The sequence below is a fragment of the Sminthopsis crassicaudata genome, chromosome 1 (assembly GCF_048593235.1).
Source record: "Sminthopsis crassicaudata isolate SCR6 chromosome 1, ASM4859323v1, whole genome shotgun sequence".
Classification (NCBI taxonomy): Eukaryota; Metazoa; Chordata; class Mammalia; order Dasyuromorphia; family Dasyuridae; genus Sminthopsis; species Sminthopsis crassicaudata.
This window is the reverse complement of record NC_133617.1, coordinates 487,996,096-488,015,000: the sequence shown is the minus strand read 5'-3', so window position 1 is coordinate 488,015,000 and position 18,905 is coordinate 487,996,096. Positions and strand designations below refer to the sequence as shown.

The 18,905-nt window shown below is 35.9% G+C and overlaps 1 protein-coding gene across 3 annotated transcripts in view; it reads right to left on the bottom strand.

Moving 5' to 3' along the window:
- USP22 (ubiquitin specific peptidase 22) overlaps nucleotides 1-18,905 on the bottom strand; it is a 246,243-nt gene that overhangs the window by 38,354 nt on the left and 188,984 nt on the right. The gene's annotated exons all lie outside the window — the stretch shown is intronic.

The window sequence follows — 18,905 nt, the reverse complement described above, 5'->3', positions numbered from 1 at the left end:
TCCATAAACAAAAATTATGTAGTTATACTTCAAAGGGAATGTTAGCTTCAAGATTAATTTAAAACAATTAATATGGTTTAATATTTGCTTCTTGTCATTGGGGATGAGGGTGGCAAAAATCTATTTAAATATGGGCAATGCCACACATTCAAATGATGTTTTTTTTATTTGGAACATTTCAAAAATGAATTGTCCTCCCAAGTTTATGCAAAACTCTTTGACTAAGGAGAAAAACCTACATGACTACTATCACTACCAAGTTTGTGTGCTACAATTTAATGAAATACTTTCCATGATATGAAATAAAATAGACACCTCTCCAAAAGCCTATGCTCTGAGTGTGGGTAGAGAAGACAATTATTTTAGATTCTGGCCAGACCTTAACAACAGCAACAAAATATTTCCTCCTCTCTCTCTCCTTTTTTTTTTTTTAAACTGAGGCAACTGGGGTTAAATGATTTGTCAGGCACAGCTAGAAGTATTAAGTGTCTGAGACTAGATTTGAACTCAGGTCCTCCTAACTTCAGCGCTGGTGCTCTATCCACTGCACCACCTAGTTGCCCCCACCTTATCTATTTTTATTTATTATTCAAAGAGAAATAATGAAAGAAAAACATTTTCCTCTAAAGGTACACAGTAAGAAGAAAATCAGAAACAAGAAAAATTCACCATTTTTATGATGACCCCTGACTACTGTACCTCACTTGCTTCTTCCAGAAATTTCTTCCAATGCACTACTCTTTGTTCAATGGGAAATAGCATTTCTATATCCAGACAATGCAAAAAAAAAAAAAAAAAAGCTTTCTCTTTATAAAAAAGATCAATAGAGAAAAGCTGCCAGCAAGAATGACAGTGGTGCTAGAGCATTTGAGTGGAAACTGAAATCTGCTGATGCGGCTGCTATTCAACATAATTCAAGAAACTGCAGCAATAAAACTTGTCTATAGCATAGCTCTGTGCAATTAGTCTCAGAGCACACTGGTCATTTTAACCAATAGCACTCTCTAAGGACTCCACTGCAGACATCAGACCTAGCAATGGATTTTACTTTCCAGAGATGAGGCTTCATTATGATGAAAGAAATCTATTAAGCACTCTGTCAAATAATTGGCTGTTCAGTTATGGAAAGAGAAAACCCATCCAATCAGAATACTATTAAAAGGTAAGCAGTCTGCTCAGACTATACTAATATTACAGATGTATCTTCATTTAAAAGGGAAAGGAAATGCTGGCCTTTTAAACACTTAGCTCTCTCTTTTTTTAAAGAAGAAAATTTGCTTGAAGAATAATAAACACAGAAATAGAACATGAGTAAAGCAGCATTATTAGCAATCATTAAATATATTTTATTATTTTTATTATAAGTGCTCAGAAGCTCAAAGTACCAGCATCTCATTAATAAGTCTTAACCTATAGGAGGCAGAATGGAAGGAAATAGAAAATTGGAAACCCTTAAACAGGTTTAGGTTTGCATTCATTTAAGTGTAACTTATTTTTAAATGTGAACTGTGGCTGTCTACTTAAGATGAAAAGAATTCTGTAAAGATTCAGAACATAAATTCAGTTTAAAATACTATTGGGAATAATATCTAAATGTAAGTAAGCATGCTCAGCATCTGACTTCAAAATGTAATGCTATTTTATAACAAGTTCAGAAAGCTTACAGTGATGGTTACAGCTCTGACCTAAAGAATTCTCTGTGTCTCATCATAAGTTTTCAACTATTTCTTATAATCCAGATATCTTATACTCTTAGCCAGAGAGAATGATTGACAACTTAGCCTTTTTTGTGGAATATTAAAGGTAGAAAGAGCCTTACAGTTGAGGAAAATGTGGCCCAGGGAAACTAAGTAATTTACAACTAATAAATGATAGGCTTGATATATCAGTGTATTAATTATATTGTCCATATTAGTGATGCTATTCTTTTGGACCTGAAAAACATGATGTCTCTTTCAAATTTCAGAAAATATCACCTCTATCAACATTCCCAATTCCCACTACTATGAACTGCAGCATTTTTCTCATTCATCTTAACTACCTGCATTGAACAATTCAATAGGCTTACATTTCAAGCTTTTCAAAACTTCTATCCTTGGCAGTAATCAGATCTGAACCATACCACATCTCTCATAATAACAGGAAGGGAGGACTGAAATCATCCAGTCCAACAAAAGAAAGGCTGAATATTTATGAAATGGAGGAAAGATCCTGAAGGGTAGAGCTAGTTTAATGGTATAGAATTTCTTCAGTGTAGAACAGGGAGGTACTGACCCAGTTGTGGTTCTTTCCCCATGGAGTCTGTACATAGGACTATAGGGACTGACTCCATAAACCAAGCAGGCCATAAAGTTGGTAAGCCTCAGGGGCCTGGACAGTGATGCAATGGAGGAAACAAAGCGCAGAAGTCAGTCATGCACTAACTAATCTAAATCAAGGGGATAGAAGGTTGTAAAAGAAACTTGCAGCAGATAAACTAGGGGGAAAGTGAATAGATAATCTAGAAAAAGACAAAATGGAATGAAAAAAGAAAAATTATCCAGTAAAGAAGGGCAAGCTCCCAAACTCCAAATGAAAAAGAAAGCAGATGAATTATACAGAACCACAAAAACAATGAAACAAAAAGAAACCACAGAATGGTTCAAATAGTAAATAAAAAATACAAAGCCATAAAAATCAAAATCAGAAATGAAACTAAAGTAGACATTAAGTGCTCTCAAAGATGAAACTCAATAGGATAAATGAGAGCACAGACAATTAAGTCTAAGTGACTGACTGTAAAGACAGGTCAAGCAGAGATAGGCCCTATGATTCCTAAGTTATCAGGAAAATAATGAAGACCTAAAAAACTTGAAAATCACAATGTAGGAAATAATGTGAAAATCACCCAGAAGTACTGAAAGCTCAGGGTTAAGTATATATTGATAAAATTAAAAAACCATTATCAAAGAGAAATCCCAAGCTTAAAATACAAAGAAATGTAATATTTGGAACTTCAGGCTTTAAAATGTCAAATGATAAAAACTATGACTGGTGAAGATAAAGTCCTTTAGCTATCAAGAAAAATCAATTTGTTGTATCAACACCATCAATATTTTCAAACCAACCAACAAGCCTAGTATGGGTCATATCCTGTGCTAGTAGCTAAGTATATAAAACCAAACAAAGGGATTCCAGCCCTCAGAGCTAACATTCTACAAAGTAAGAGAACATATATATCATGTGTATGTATATGTGTATGTATATGTATATATATATATATATATATATATGTGTGTGTGTGTGTGCGATGGAACAGTACAGATGTTAAACACATGGCCCATGGGTCTCTAAATTTCAGCTTGAATCAGATTAAAATATAATTGGGAAATATTTAACAAAATAATTTACAATACAATAAAATATAGATAATGTTAATACATGGTTTTTCCAAGTCACTATGCAGCCCACAGGGATACTTATGGACCAGTGAGGTCCTCTTTCTACCTGAGTTTATGACATTGGCATGGGAACACAGGACTGGCCTTAAAGATAATAAGACAGGGCTTTAAGACCCATCTCTGATGGATACTTGTTGTGTGACCTTGGGCAAGTCACTTGCCCAGTGTCTTTCTCAGTATTCTGGGCAGCTATTAAAAATTCTTAGTTGCAAAGAAAATGCTGATTTGAGCTGGATAAAAAAGTCTTTACTCAGGACTTCCCTCTACCAATGAAATGAAAGGGGAAGTTCCTATGCCATATAAATATGGAAAAGCTAAATTTTGAAGATGTAAATGGAGGGCACAGGCTTGGTAGTGATCAGGAAAAGCTTTGAGTAGAAGATATTACATAAGCAATTTTTTTTGCTTTGGTTGGAATTTTTTTTTTTTTTTTGGGGGGGGAGGGTGATGAGGGTATTTTCCAGACATGGGAAATGTCTATGCAAAGGCACAGCAATGGAAGGGGGAGTACAGGTGGAAGGAAGCCATAGCAGCCAGGTAGATAGAAGAATATGAAAGAAGAATAATATGAGTTAGAAGGTTAGAAAAGAAGGCAAGGGCCAAACTGTGAAGGAGAGAGACAGAGAGGAAGAAAAGATAGACATACTTTTGCTTTAGGAAAACCAGTCTGGCAGCTATGTGGCAAATGGCACAGAGAAGGGAAAGCTATAAAGCTGAAAATATAATTAGAAAGCTATTGCAATAGTCCAAGCAAGAGATTTCGTTGCTGAACTGGAGTGGTAGCCATAGAGAAAGAACAGATACGAACGGCATTGTGGAAAATAAAACAAGATTTGGTAACTCATAGCTCTGGGACAGTTGGTGAAGACAGCAAGCAATGACTGATAAGACCAAGGTTGTGAACCTAGGTGCCTGGAAGAACAAAAGGAAGGAGCCTGAGTTTGAGGGGAAAATGAGTTCAGTTTTGAACATGACTTTGAGATGTCAACAGGACATCTAGTCTGCAGTGGCAGTAGGGAAAGAAAAGAGTTCAAGCCACCTGCAGAAATGAAAACTGAAGCTCAGAGAGCTGGTAAAACCAAGTGAAAAGAGCAGAGGGAGAAAGAGCCTCATACACAGGAGAACACTAAGGCATAGACATAATCAGGGGTGAGACGTTCAGGATGATTCAGCAAAGGAGGAAGGCAGTAGAAAGAGAAGCAAAAGAGAGGTTTCACAAAAACTCAGAGAAAGTATTAATGGTAACAAATGACACAGATAGGTCAAAAAGGATTCAAGACAGAGAAAATGGTGTCAAATCTGGCAATTAAGAAACCATTGGTAACTCTGGAGAGAATGGTAACAATTAAGTGATGAGGTCAGAAGTCAAAGTGCATAAGGCCAGGCCCCAGGTAAGATGGAAGTTTAGAGAATCCAGGGCCCCTTTCTCAAGGAGCTTTTTTCTAAACCTCAGCTTTCCTATGAATGGGCATAACACCACTTTTAGTACCCATCTCATAGGCTTTTGTGAGGAAAATCCATTGTAAATATCAAAGCATTAGAAATTGTTATTTCTTCTTCTTATTTCTCAATGATAATCATTACTATTCAATTTAACTTTCAAATATTTTTAAAAAACCATCATGAATAGGAGTTTTACTTAGAATCTCTAGATCTCTGTTATACATTTCTTCAGTAGTTTTATTAAGGTCTATTGACCACAAATACCAAGTAATCTAACTAGAGGCCAAAAAATGAAAAAGCAAATAATTTTAATAAACCTAGGAAACAATGTAAGTAGACTATTTATTAAATAGACTTTACTAATAATTGCCCAAAAGCTCAATTTTTTAAAAGGTGAAAGTTCAGGAATGTCTTATATGCCACGTCTTTTTCCAATTCTGGGTTTTTGCTCATGGTTTCTTCACACACACACACACACACACACACACACACACACACACACACACACACACACACACACACACACACATTCCCCCCTCCCCCCCATTTTTCAAGGTTCCCAGTCCAGTAGAAAGAATTTTGGATTTTGGATTTAGAAGACTGTAGTTCAGGGGCACTTGTAGCTTTGTGACAAAGGACAAGTCATATGAAGACTGTGAGTTTCAATTTCCCCATCTGGAAAGTGGGAATACTATCTACTGCTTTAGAGAGCTATTGTAGGAAAGTATTCTGCAAACTTTAAGTTATGACAAAAATAACAGTTGTTATAATAAAGACCCTACTGTTCAAAGAAATCCCAAAAGACTTTGGCCAGAAAATGAACTAAGGAGACTGAAGGTAAATCAACACATGCCATATTCACTTCATTTTTCTGGGTTGTTTTTTTTTTTTTTTGGGGGGGGTTTGTTTTTGTTTTCCCTTTCACATGGTTTTTCCCTTTTGCTCTGATTTTTCTCTCCCAACATGATTTATGAAGCAATGTATATTAAATTTTTTTATACTAAATTAAAAAAAAAAAAAAAAGACCTTATTTAAACTCAGTCTCAACTAGTGAAAATCTTCCACAACTATTCTCACATTCTCTGAATTCCCTTCTCCTCTGAATTCCTACTGTACCTCTCTAGACACTGATACACCATTCAGGATTTTATTATATTCTGGGCCTAGGATAAAGAGAAAGAAGGCTGGGTCACTTTAGGAAAATTACAAAGTCTTTTACAGATCTCAAATTTCTCCTTAAAACAAAGGCTCATCATTGTTACAATACTATTCTTCTAGTGTTCTTTGCCTGTGATTGATAAACATGCTGCCATCTCTATGGCACTATGATTGAGTATTTCTCAGAGGGGACAAATGAAGAAGTCCAAGTATGAACAGGGCAAAAATCAGTAATCTAATCTAAATCTAAATCAAGAATTGTGTGACCAAAAAAGAAGATTAGTCATATCATGAGAGTAAAAGACAGTCAATAGATGGATGGTCTTCTCAGGAGACACCAAGCAAAGTTGCAAGTATATTTGGTGATCTATTCTATAATAAGTTTATGGAAGGACAAAGACAAGAGTCACCCAGGTAGGCATGACTAGGTTAGGATCTGTATTATTGGAAGAAATACTGAAATTAAAAAAAAAAAAATCATGGATTAATTTGAGAATGTGAGTTTAAGTTATGTAAAGAACTTTGTCTATATTATCATATTTGAGTCTCATCATAACCTTGTGAGGTAGGCTCTACCTGTCTAACTAGTCTTATTTTATATATGGGGGGAAAAAAAAACTGAGACTGAAGGAGGTTAAGTGACTTCTTTGTGATCACACAGTAAGTGTAAGATAGAGGATTTAATCCCTAGTCTTTCTAATATCTAGTCCAGACTATTTACTATATTATTTTGCCTTTCAAAAAAGGATGGGGAGCAATATTTAAAAAAAAAATAAGATATTGATCTAGACCTGATTTTTCCTAAAAAAAAAAAAAAAAAATTGCAAATGGTGTCAGCATCTATAGGGAAACATGTTATTGAACACCTTTGGTTCCATTTTTGTGGAGGACAGGAGTAGTTTAGGGGGGCAATTTCTCTTAGTTTGATCTCATTTATACAGAATAGTTTCCTGTACCAATGCTAATATTCACTTTGCCTGACTTCTAGTATATGGTTCAAAAATAAAGGAAAAAAAACCCCTCCGTGACTAAATCCTGGGATTTAGTTTAGTGTAAGAGCTTGATATTTTAGTTGAAGGAAATCAGTCAAAAGATAAAGTGCAGGTTAGTGTTAATTTCACTTCATATATATTTTCAACTTCCTCTCACTCTACTTTTTTGGGAAGGGAACAGAAGATAGCCTTCCCAATCCGGTTAAGTTGTAGAAAAGTGTTAGTGGCAGGAGGAAACACAGTATATTGATGTGCCCTCTGAAATCTCCATCATTGAATAGATTTAATCATATTCATATTTCAATTTAGGTTACAAGTCAGTGGTAGCAAAAAAAGCAAGAGCAATAAATCCCACAAATCTAGAGCTCACTAAACCAGCATATTATATTTCTGCAATTTAAGGGGAGTTGTGATCTTTCTTCTATTTGCTCTCTACTGGAAGTGTGCAAGTCTTTGCTCCATTATATTTCAAATGAGAGAGAACTGTTAAAGCAGCAGAAGTTAAAATGTTAATTGTTGCAATTACTTTTTCTAAAAGCACATGTGGTACTTGGGGGGGAAAAAAATCGCCTAGCTTTACCTAATGAAATTTCATTGGGAATGGGGAGAGGTAGAGGGGTTCTCTGTGCTAGAATTTTCTCTTTAAGAATTTCTATACCTAAGAAGCTGCCCTGCTACATTTGACACTATTATTAGCTTAAAATCCTGACTGCTTGCTAATTTACATTTCTTACCTTTCACTTTTCCCACTTTGACCCCAGAACAATTTACTTAAATTTGAATTGTTAAACTGCAGTCCCAAAATATACTTGAAGGCATTTTAAAAGTATGCTCTGAGGTACTGGAAATTATCACACATAAAACAAAAGATGGTCAATATTGTAGAGATTGCTGAAGATAGATATTTTATATTTGCTGAGCAATATGCAACAATCACAAGTGACATTACTATAACATTTTTTACAAAAGTGTTATCACATTTAAGCCTCAAAAAACCCTTGGAGATAAATACACTACCTTTTTCATTTAACAGATAAGGACTGTGAGGTTCAGAGAGGTAAGTGGCTTGCTTACAATATTTCGAGTATGTGTGATGGAGGGAACTGCAGGGAAATTGTTTGAAATCAGGGCTGTCGCAAACTCTATACCTTCCTCATTCCTACCCCATGACTCACTGAAAAATAAAGGCTGGTCACAACATTATATGGAACAAATCCCTTCACTTTATTTGCCACAATGGTTCTAGAGATGAGTGTATGGATGTTGCTGACATGAAATCTCTTTTTGTGAAGGATCAGCATATAGTTCTCAATAAGCATCAAAGAAAAAAAAAAAAAAAAAAAAAAAAGATGATGTGTGAGTATTGGAACATACGGGAGGGGAGCCACCTGGCAGTGGCTAGATCCTAGAATGGATCTCCTTTTGTAAGAGGATGATACAAGGAGACTGAGAGGCAGTTGCTGTTCTCTAACCTCTCTGAGAGGCTGTTGCATTGTCTAACCTCTCTCCTCTTCCCTCTGCCTCTAGTTTATCTCATTCCCAGTCTGTAACACCTGTGTCAGCAAAGGCTGCCCTGCAACTCCTTCAGATGTTATGATTCACAACTGTGGAGGCTCTTAGAGAATCGACCTGTCCCTTAACATGTGGATAGTGTGGTAGGTAAGATTGGACAGCTCTTAACTTTCATAGGGTCAGATTCTTCATTCTAAGAGCTACGCCCCATGATGCTAAGTTCTAGAACCAAGCACAAATGGAACGGGGCCAATTATATTTCTGGGCTTCAGTTCATCAACGTTGCTTCTTAAAGGAGGCACAAGTTTAGAAGAGTATGCTCTCATCTCAACTCTAATGGCAAACTATAAATCACCACATAAAACATGCCCTAAATTACTAAGAGCAAGAAAAATAAGAATTGCATCAACTTTCAGCCACTTTTTCCTTACCCTATGTCAACTGGCCAAGGTAACTGAGGGACTTCTTTATAATGTCCCAGGAAATTTTATTATTGGGATAATCTTTCCTCACTTTGTTCAGACTGGGGAGGAGACATGAACTTCAAATCTACAGTTAGGGAGATAGCCCAGTTCAGCTATCTCCTTATTTCTTACTTGGTTGCACATCTGTGGAACTTCTCCAACCGACCTGTCTTATCTGCCCCAATTTGCTACTTTCTCCTCTTCCCCAACCCTGGCTTTTAAACTTCCTTTTTTGTGTTGTCTTTCTTATTCAAAGAAGTTCTTTGAAGATATGGATTGTTTTTGTATCTCTAGGGCTTAATATGTTGCCTGTTACATAGAAGATACATCTTCTATGAAGATACATAATAAATGCTTGCAAAGTGGGAGAGTCTATTGAGATGAGAAGCACACTGATACTAATATAGCTGTGAAGTGGTCCAATCATTCTAGATGTTAATTTGAAGTTAGGAAAGAAAAAAGAGACTACATCATTCATAACCTTGGACCCAACAGTCCTACTTCTGTATATATACTAATTCCAAAGGTTAAATATGTATTAAAACATTTATAGACACACAGTGTTTATGGTAGTGAAGAATTGGAAACAAAGTTGGTGCCCATCATCTGGGGAACAGCTGAAAAAACTTTTGCACATGAATGGAATGGAGTATTAATGTGCAATAAAAAAATCACAAGAAAGGAATTTAGTAAAACATGGGAAGATTTATATGAACAAAAGCAGAATCAAGAGAATAATGTTAATACAATGATCACCAGAAGAAAAGTGAATTTTTGAGTAACTAAAAACAAAACAAAACAAAACAAAACAAAACAAAACAAAACAAAAAAAAAAAAAAAAACAATGAAGATTCTGGGGTGGGGGGGACAGATTATGAAACATACCTCCTGATCACAGCTGAGAATCAGAGGACTACTAGGTACAAAATATTTATACATTGTCAAATGCAGTTATTACATCAGATGTTTTGCTTGTGTTTCTTTGTCATTAGGGAGGGCTCAATCTGGAGGGGGTGTGTGAAAAGACCATAATGTAAAGACAAAAGATATCAATAACCCATTTTTAAAAAACAGAAATTTAAGGTGATTTCATTTTAGTGCTAGAGATAGAATTGAACCTCTATTTCATCAGAGATAATTTAGTTCAATTATATCAGTTCATATGTAAGGAAATTGAGGACGAGAGAGAGTATAAGCTCTTGCTGGAGGCCAAAGAGGGGTAATTCAAATAAAATCAAAACTTTTCTAGTCACTTTCTATATGCCATTAGCTCTACTTTACAGGTTCAGGAAAAAAGGGCTTCTGCAAGCTGCAGATGATGACTAGTTTTCAAAATAATAAAGCAGGAAGAGGGAGATACAAATGCACAATCAACTGAACCTTCTGCTGGCAAAACTTAAGTCAGATATTCAACTTATCAGAACTAGTCACATTCAAAGCATTTAAAACATGTACAAAGTATTTAACTCAATAACCAATCAATAAGCATTTACTAGGAGCTAGGCCTTGGGAATTCAAAATTTAAAAACTTCCTGCCCTCAAAGAGAATGCCTTCAACTAATACCACTAAATACTTTTTCTTGCTAACAGCAACTTTCCACAAAATAACTTCTGCTACATGTTATATCACTACAATACACATACACAATGCTAAAACAGCATTTCTGGATACGAGCTCCTTCTTTTATGTACTGAAGCAGATAGGAGATACAGTGGATAAAGTGCTGGGCCTAGAGTCAGGAAAACCTTAGTTCAAATCTGGATTTAAGATATTTACTAGTGTGTGACTCTGCCCAAGTCCCTTAATCTCTGTTTCCTAAGCACAGAACAAAAATAATTGTATCTATCTCTCAGGGTTGTTGTGAGGATTAAATAAGATACTTGGAAAGAGCTAGGCATAGTGTCTGGTTCACAGCTTATGCTTATATATGTTAGGTATTATCAAAACAATATAAATGAAACTATATTTGGACTCATAATGCCTATCTCATATTGTATTCAGCTATATTCATTTTTATTTTACATTTACTATAAATTGATTGCACAGATCTACCCATTTTTCTGATTCAAAGTTCTTGCAGCCTAAGCATTATTAATACTTTTCCCTCTTCCAAAATAATAACTGTATTTTGTTGGGGAAAAGGATTATCATTTGAGGAATAATAATGAATGTTGTCAACAACCAACTGAGTAGAGGGACTTTTATCATTAATATTTCATGTTTGAAATATCAGTTCAAAATGTCAAAAATTGGAAGAAATCAATGTGACAAAATGACATCACAACACAGGTGCCTGATACAAAGCGAGATAAATATACACTCTAATTTTCTACTTTCTCCCTTAGTGAACATAGATACTTTAAAACATTTATTTAGCCAGGGTGAGATAAGAGCAGGGAAAGAGAAGGGGAAGAAATCATAAGTTTCATTCAAAAGCTAGACTCTAAAGTGGGCCTCAAAAGAAGGAAAAGTCTAAACTTACCATGAAGATAGCCTATACCAATATGCAGTGGGTGAGTTCAAGTTGACATGGGAGAATAGCTAGTTTGAGCTGTAATGGGAACCTAGAGATGACCAAATACAAACTCTGCATTTAAAAGATGAGGAAACTGATACCCAGAGCTGTGAAATGGCCTGCTCCTTCACTCTACCCATCTCCTCACCCCAATCCAGCCAATATTTCCCCCATATACTGCTTTAAATTGGGTTTGTTTGAAAACCAAGAATGGGCTGAACTCTGGGAATAAAAAGAAACAAACTAGTGTTTGTCTTTAAGAACCTTACATTTTGGAGGAAGAGGAAGACCTACATAAATAAATGCAAAATAAATTCATGGGGAGTAGGGGGGAACATTAACAATTAGGAGAATCAAGAAAGTTCTTGTGCAGGAGTAAATGATGAGGTTTAGATTTGGGGTACCTAAATGAAATTAGGATTTCTGGTGGTCAGGGAGCTATATAAGGTCTAAATGAGGTCTAGTGGCGGCACAAGGGAAGGGAGTTCTGGGATTCCCTTCTGGAGGTGCAGGAGTCCCCTGTAAAGGAATTTAGAGATCCAAAAACCTAGATTGATAAAAAAGGTTTATTATGGGGACTGGAAGTAAGGTTAAAGTCTAGTCTAGTTAAGGAAATAAGTGAGAGTAAAGAGAAGGGGCACTGGAAACAGTATTCTAGTGGACAGAGGCTCCTTGGGATGCCAAGCATGGCATAGCTGGCATGTTTGGAACCTCTACAAAGAGAGGGCTCCAGTCTGGCTCTTTTATAATAGGGGGTTTTGGCTATAAGCTGAAGGGGGCTCGTGGGTGGAGTCCCAGGTTGCCTCCTCACTGGGTTTCAGCCAGGGTTAGAATTTGAATTGAATTCCATGGGTTTCGGTACTGAGCTGTCCCCACCCAGACAACAAAGACGAAACTGTTTGTGCTTGGGATGGACTCCCCTGAGACAAAATCGAAGAAGGTTTTCTCCTTTAAGGATTTTTCAGAGTTTTGGGGTTCTCTCTTCAGAAACACTTGAGTTGACTTTCATAGGAGACTTTCTAGTTTTCTTGCCCTTTTCTGAATATACCCTAGTCTATCTTTATAATCCAAAGATTTAGCCCAGTTCTAATACATAAAAAGTGCTTAGTAAATGCCTGTAGACTGACTGCTCATTTTCTTCCTAGAAGAATAGAATAGAAATGCCTTTTCACCACGGGTGTCCCTCAGGGTTCTGTCTTAAGCTCTCTTCAACTCTATGATTATTCTCAAGTCAATCTTTTCTGCCATAACTTCTCTGCTGACCTCCAAACTCCCATCTCCACATCTTTCAGATATCTCAAACCAGATAGCTAATAGACAATTTAAAATCAACATGGCTGAAATAGAACTCATTATCCTTCCCCCAAACTCTTCCTGCCTCCTGCTTTCTAATATTTTACATGGCAACAGGCAATACCACCCTCATTTATACATTTCTTAGTCATAAAACTTGAGAGTAGTTATCCTCAATGCTTCATTATCTCTCACACTCAATTCCTTGTACCATCTACACCCCAAATCCAAGCTGCTGCCAAAGGCTGACAATTTCAGTCACCAAAGTGATGATCTTAAAATGCTGACTCCCAACCATGCCACTTCTATTCAACAAAATCTAACAGCTTTCTATTGCTTTAGGATCAAAAATAAAATGCTCTGTTTGGCATTCAAAACCCTAATATCCTAGCTCCCTTCTATCTTTCCAGTCTACTTATACCTCACTCCTAACATTCTCTTTGAAAGCTGAATAGGGGACACACTGGATTAGGTAGAACCCTGACCACAGGCAGAACTATCATCAGCAGGCTACTGCAATAATCTTTGTGTGAGGTGATGAGGTCCTGTACCAGGTAAAAGCCAGTGACAGGGTCACTGGTAAAAATGTTCACGAAAGCACAGGCAAGGGCAGATTCCTAAAGACCTCTCCTATGGACTTCACACAAGTTTGCAAAGAAAACTCCCAACAAATTATATAACTGTAACCTAATGAATAACAAAGTCTTATGATCTTATGATATCACAGAGAAGAAGTGACACTACTGAAAGTTACATGTCAACAGAAGGAAAAGCATGGGGTGGTTTCCATCTTGTAGGAAAGAATTTGTGTATAATTCTGGAAACAGACTATAAGACCATTTTTTGCAGAAGCTTTCTGAAGCATGTAGCTCAGCACCATTAAGCAGGCCACAACAAATCAAGAAATAAAGAATTTAGTATGGAGTGACCTTCTTTATTTTCTTCAGAGCAGTGGAAAAGGGGGCAGAGAGTATTAGAAATTAAATATTTTATGGATCATCCATAAACATTAATTAACTTTTGGTACTCTAAATGTATAAATATAAAATCCTTGGTTAATTCAAGAAACTGGATACTGGAGGACACAGCAAGAATTAAATATCAATCCTGATATATTCTCTCTATAAAAGCTAAATGGAAGGATGATTCCAAAGTCATCATTGGAAAATAAATAAAGGAATTGGATTTACTGTGCATTTAAAGGAAACAAAACAATTCTTTCATGGGACATTTGTCAATTTGTACTGTAGTACTCATTATAAATATCTGCAAAAAATACTAGCATAAAAACAGCAGCTCATGTACTATTATCCACAGCAAAGCATGAGGTCATAGAGAAATTCTATCAATTAGAATTAAGTTAAATAAAAATAATGTTGGAAAATGACTCAAAAGAAGCAGAAATCACAAGCTTATAGATTTATATCAATTTATCATGAAAGTACTCTCTGAGAATAGAAAATCAGCATAAAGAAGAAACAGCAGCTTTAACATTACAGGAAGGAAATATATTCTAACAGAGAGCAAATGACTGCATGCCAATATGGGAAGTTTTTCCTGAATTAACTATATAATGGGAGCACTTGACATTAGAACAAAGATAAAAATCAATAACAAATTAGAATAATAAAAATGAAAAGATCTGGCATGTAATTGAAGTATTTCCATCCCGGATCTTAAAATGGCTGTTGACAATGATATATGGGAAACAAATCATTTATCAACATGGACTATTCACAATTTCCTAAAAAAGTTTAATTGATATAAATCAATTGTCATAATAGGCAGACCAAAAAGCCCCAGAGACTAGCTGGATACTGGAGGACACAGCAAGAATTAAATATCAATCCTGATATATTCTCTGTCAATATGAAAGATACATGAGCCAAGGGTAATACTAATTTAATGTGTAACCTCTCTGTCAATATGAAAGATACAGGAGCCAAGGGTAATACTAATTTAATGTGTAAGTTGGTTTGTAAACTCTTACATAGGAAGACATAGAAAATTTTGGAGAGCATTATCTTATAAGAGAAACAGAAGCAGAAAGAGACTGACAACATTTGGTGTGAGACCCAATTTAGCTAGTTCAACTTGAAAGCATTTAAGATGAAAATAAAATAACAGTGAATAGGTTTTTTTTTTTTTTAAAGAATGCATGCAAAGATTTTTATAATACTTTTCTCCATCAATGAAGAAGAGTTGCCAGAGTTAGACATTCAATATCATAGCTCTAAATCAATGCTCCCATGAAGGAGAAACAAGTCTAAAGAAAACAAAACAATAACAACCATTGGCACAAGACCAAATACATAACAAAAAAATCCATACTATTGTTGGGGACAAAATTTCAAGGATATTGGAAAGATTAATTCTCAATATATATGAAAAGAGAGGGGATAACAAAGGCTCGGGGAAAAATAATCTGATCTTACTCTTATCAAAAAGAAAAATAATCATATGCCCATCAGTTGGGGAATGGCTGAATAAGTTATGAATATGAATGTTATGGAATATTTTTATTTTATCTAGCTAAACAATCAGCAAGATGATTTCAGAAAGTCCTGCAGAGACTTACATAAACTGATGCTAAATGAAGTGAGTAGAACCAAGATAATACTGTACACAGCAACAAGTAAATTATGTGATGATCAATTCTGGTGGATTCTTTTCTGTATCATGAAATGATACAGGCCAATTCCAATGGACTTGTGATGGAGAGAGTTATCTGCATCCAGAAAGGGCTGAATGTGGATTACAATATAATATTTTAACTTTTTTTGTTGTTGTTTGCTTGCTTTTTGTTTTCTTTCTCATTTTTATGCAGCATGATAAATATCTTAATATGTATAGAAGAACTGTATGTTTAACATATGTTTAATGTTTATTATGTTTAATATATATTGGATTACTTGCTTTCTAGGGGTGGGGGGGAGGAAGAGAGGAAGAATTTGTAACACAAGGTTTTACAAGGGTGAATATTGAAAACTACAAATATTAAAAAAAAAAAGAAAAGAACAGTCATGCCTTATTAATAACTTTCCCCCAAATCTTTATGAAGGTACTAACCAAAAGCAGTATCACAAGTCTATGAGACATTGTGTTATAACTAGATGACAAGAAATAAACACATATGTGAAGCACATAGAAATTCACATATTGGGCAGCTAGGTGGCGCAGTAGATAGAGCACCAGCCCTGAAGTCAGGAGGACCAGAGTTCAAATCTGATCTCAGACACTTAACACTTTCTAGCTGTGTGACCCTGGGCAAGTCACTTAACCCCAATTGCCTAAGCAAAAACAAAAACAAAAACAAAAGAAATTCACATATCTGTGACAGTACAACAAAGGATGGAGAAGCAAACAAAAGCCCTGTCCAAAAGGGGCATGGAGGAGGGTAGGCGCAATAAAGGTGGAAAAGAAAACCCCTCCTATAGGGCTATTGTTTGTCCTTGGTTCTCAAAGAGGACCAATATATCAGGGAGGGGATACCATGACATTCAAGTGATTTGGATTGAAGTAAGGGAGGGCTGGGCAAGGTCACCTGCCTCACTTTTCCCTCCAGTCATCTGGGTCCAGTGGCCAGATACTGATCAAGTCGACAGGAGATGACCCTGAATGCTGTGAAAGAACTTGGCCTTTTTAAGCTGAAGTCTTTTTCCCAGGTCTCAGTTTGATTAAGGTTAGGCAAAGAATCTCCTCTTTTGCTTAGCCCCCCAAAATCTAAATAAATAAATAAATGGAGGAGAAGACTCTCAAAATTTCTGGCCAAAGCAGAGATGACTGGTATTTATATTCAATCTGGAACAAGGTAATGGCAAAATCATCATTTTCTTTCCTTTGGGAACTAGTAGACTATGAAAAGAGGTGGTCTGCTTATCTACAAGGGTTCTAACTACACAATGCCTTTTTTCTAGTCTCTAGTACTGTTTAGTGCAGACTGACTGGTGCCTGTCTTGACTTCCAAGGACACACAGAGAGTTCAGCTTGGAGTACAAACAAGAAATTTTGTCTGCTCAGGAAGGGGCTTTGTCCTTAACACTTTCAAGACCTCTTACGTAGTCTAAGCCCAGCATTTCTCGAAAGTACAGCAATTAAAAAAGACAAGTTCAAAACATCCCTTATCAGTCTTTAACAAATGTTGACAAGGTGACCATCCTGGCTTCAACAAATAACATTTTACAGCATATCTTTATAGTTATACAAGGTACTAAAAAGTATAGAGTACAGGATTCCAAATTCCTTTCTAATTGTTGACCATAAAAGAACATTTGATTAAATAGAATATAGTGACATCCTTGTGCTCTCCTTAGCAGAATTATATACGATTTTTTGAAAGAGGCAACAATTGCCAATTAATTACTCAATCAAAACATTTGCTGAATTCTACTATGTCCCAGGTATATATCTATGTACTAGAGATAACTATTTGATAATCCTCTGAAGTCAAGTGAGACATAAAACATGACTTTGTCACCATCATGGAGGATGTTCTGCACAAAGTTCAAACACAAATTCTTACAAATAATTCTCCAGATGATCCTATTTGTGAAGGTCATCATGCTGATTTTATGAAGTTCTAGATCATTGTAGAGATGCCTAAGTGAGATTCATAGTCATATAAAAGGATTTGGCCTAACTATCCTTAAGAAGAAACATATGGATGATGAATGTCTATTGCCTAGAATTAGAAATGAAGTTGGATAGACAGTGCATCAAACTTAAGACACATTCTGAAGAGGTACTGCAAATGGAAAATGAATGGAACTCAGAACTAAATTCCCCCTGTTTTGTTCAAATTTTATAACCAAGTCAAGCATGGGTAGTGGTATGGTACACAAAGTGTTGTTCCTCTCCCACCCTTGATATGTTCTTGGAATACATACATAGTTTGTACCATCTCCTCCTGCCTAAGCTATGGAGGAGGAGCCCTTCCATCTTATGACCATCTAGTTAGTAGAGATGCTCTTGCTCCACCAACTTGTGACTCTGGTGACATGTCATTTTTGCTTATTTTAGCATACGAGTTGTATGTCAACCAATGAGATTGTATTTTACCATGCTTCTTTTGCATATTTAGCTATCAAATCCTATAAATACAAGGCTCTGAAAGAAGGAGGTATCTTAGGTTGTGAGGATCGCAGGTCCACTTCATTAAAGGGTTCCTTTAATAAAGTGCCATTGGCTCAGAGCTCTGCCTCAGCCTCTTGTTACGAGACGCATGCTCATCTCTTCGTTGATCATCTGGAGTAATGGTTGATTTTACAGATCATAGCTGTTCAAGTCATTCAGTATTTTTCCCTACTATACTGTAAGTCATTGTATAAAGTATTGCTGAATGACTTTGGAAAGCTAGATACACTGGATTTCTATTCAGCAGGAGATAGCTGGCAATGCTTAACTTTAGAGTCAGTTTCTGGTTACAATTTTTTGACTGAAAAAATGACTAGACTTCAAGACCGAGAGTTCTGCCATGTCATGAAATCTAAATGGCATTGAAGAAAAAAAATGCTCAGGGGCAAAATTACCCTGAAATGTTTTAGAAAGAATGGAATGAATTCTGGAGTCACAATTCAGTTTCATCCTTTTTAAGCATATCTTCATGAGGTCATATATTGTATGCATAGAGCCAAACATTTTAAAAAGGATATTTTGGGGGACTATGCCAAATTCTTTAAAGAAGAAGCATGGCAAAAAGAAGAGCAGTAATAGGGACATAAGTGGTGATTGTGTATGGATTGGTGGTTGGAGAAATGTGATCAAAACAAATATACTTGGAAAAGACAAAATACTTTTCTGCACATGAAAGAGACCAAATTTGTTCTGCTGGCCTGATTTGGCAGAACTAGGAATAAGAGATGAAAGTTGCAGAGAAAAAATTTAGCATCATATAAGGAAACATTTCTTAACAATTAGAACATTCAAGAAAGAAACAGATTCCTAGAAAGGAAATAAATTCTTCATTACTAGAGTTCTTCAGGGGGAGATCTACTTAGGCACAGGTTGGACCAAAGAAACCCTAATGTCTCTTTGAATACTAAAATTCTAATTCTGAATCATGAAACAGATAAAACCAAGAATTGCTTC